Below are 2,522 nucleotides of genomic sequence, written 5' to 3'. Positions count from 1 at the left end.
TGGGCTGTTGTCTCTTAAGCTTCTTGGGAGGCAAGTAGAGAATGCTGGCCAACCACGCTGATTGTAAAATGCACACAGAGTGGCCAGGCAGCATTCTCTACCTGCCTCCCAGCCTGCATCCAGACAGTGAATAGCTGTCAGCATGCTGACTGGTGGATGGCTGGAGCTATCCACCAATCAAAGTGCTGGCAGACATTCAATGTATGGAGAGCATGTGTAGAGACAGCGCAGGAAAGCAGGACGGGTAAGTTATGATTTTTGTTTTGTTCCCATGAATGGGTGGGTGGGGGCCAGAGTGTATAACTTTGCCCAGGGCCTACAATGCTGTTAAGACAGCCCTGCTCAGATAAACAATGTATGAGCATCTCAATACATTTCCAGTCAGCGGCAGCGTTAGTATATCTTCACACATTGAACTGTGTCTGGAATCGCAGCTGCGATTGCATTGCTGTCCGCATCTCAATCAGGTCTTTATTAGCATGAATGCAAGGGAATGTGTGCTTTGCACTGCACAAACGGGCGAGGAGGCAGGGGCATATTTTATGTAAAAGTATACTTCTTTGTACTCCTTACATTATACCTAATACGGGTAAGACATACCTGTTTTTCTTGCTATGACAATCTATCAGTGTTTATCATGTTGTTTTGATGCCTGCTGCAATTAAAATGTAAACAGCTTACATGAACCAGCTTCCTTAGTGCCCCCAAGTAATCACAGCCATGTTCCCTGCTAGAATGCTGTAAGGGTGCTAAATATTCAACACAAGGTACCTCCGAGTATTCCGGTTCTGTAGCACAGAGGATGCAATTCATAATATTAGTTCAGAATTCAATGTATTTTATTGGTACTGTAGCAAATCTTTCATATGGAAAAGATTATTTGGATTATTTGTTAACGCAGCAGTAATAAGTTGGAAGCATGTTAAACAATTATGAAAGCCATTGTATTTATAAATTAATTTTATATTTTCGTATAGAATATTTTGTACAGTTTTGAAAGCTCTTAAGAAATGTATAAATTTAATATACGTGTTGCAGTCATATATTAATTTTTTTTTACTAGTTCAATATGTACATTTTGTAAATATTTAAATTATGCAGTTCTCGCACTGGATAAGAATCCAAAGCTTGTATGGTATATACTTATTTGTATTTTGAAATCTAAGTTTTGCATATACTAAAGTTCATTCAGCCCAAAACACACTACAACTATCAAAATAACTACCATTAGTATCAATAAAATCTAATAATTATTTTCAATATTGCAAAAAACATATTACTTTTATTATCATGTGCTATATATACTGTAGATACAAGTTGGGGTTTTATACATTTTCATAATTTGTTTGTGTCAAAATAAAGTTCATTTTATTTTAAGTCAGACTATCAGCTACAACTTTGTGTTCAATTAACACTGCAGTCCCTGAGTTGGTCAGGACGACAAATATGGAAGAACCAGGAGAAAAAGGTTGACAAAGTCTATTTAATAAGTACATTTAAGATATTAGCCATTTGATTACCAAGAGTACAGTGACAAGATTGGGAATCATGATAATCTACAGCAAATACCCGAGTGCAAAATAAGATGTATCAGGAAATCCTGGGCAACATTCTAACACAGTAGCCATTGCCGGCATTAAAAAAGTAAAATAAAGAATGCTATCGCTTTACCCACGTCTCAGAGCGCAGTAAGAGAGACCCAGCAAATATTTCCCCATTCTTTGGAGCTCAACCTTATTAATATGAAGCTGAGATAGATTGAGTTTCCTGACCTCCACTTTGCATTGGTGACCAGGGTCGGTCCTAGTCCAACTAGAGCCCAGGGTGAAAATTTTCTTTGGCACCCAACCTCCCCATATAAAAAACGTAACATATTTTAGGACAATGATTTTAACACAGCAGCCTCAGAGCCCCTTCATGCACCTTTATATGCTCCATTGTTCACTCATGCCCCTTGAAATGCCAACCCAGAGCTCCCTTTATGCTCGCCCAGAGACACCATAAGCCCTTTTATGTGCCAGCCCAGAGCCCCCTCGTTTCCTTTAATAGGTCTCAGCTCCTTTCTAAATTGCAACATTTCTCTTCCAAGTTCTGGCACAAGTCCATAAAAACAACTTTCTGGCTCAGAGCCTGGGCTGGTAGCCCTATAAGTGGTTTGTCTTGCGTTCAATGGCTAAGTCAGAAATGCCAAACTATGCATGCACTGACTACATATTTGAGATTCTCCCAAATAACCTTACATTCCAATCTCATGCCTATGAAATGGAGGCCCAGGAACAAAAAACTTGGGGCCCATCCAGTACAATCATGATTTTTGGGTTCCCACATGTTACATTTCTCTAACCTCATGTTATGTTATACACCATTTAGGTCCTAGGGTCTAATGCCGGATTTTTGAAAAGTAGTTCCCCAGTATATGCCCCAATGCTCAGTAGTGCCCGTGACCCACATTTTTCAACACAGAAATGCCTGTACTGTAATTAACATTATGCCATACAGTAGCGTCAGTATTTCACATTATG

The sequence above is a fragment of the Pseudophryne corroboree genome, chromosome 6 (genome assembly GCF_028390025.1).
Source record: "Pseudophryne corroboree isolate aPseCor3 chromosome 6, aPseCor3.hap2, whole genome shotgun sequence".
Classification (NCBI taxonomy): domain Eukaryota; kingdom Metazoa; phylum Chordata; class Amphibia; order Anura; family Myobatrachidae; genus Pseudophryne; species Pseudophryne corroboree.
This window is presented reverse-complemented; position numbering follows the sequence as displayed.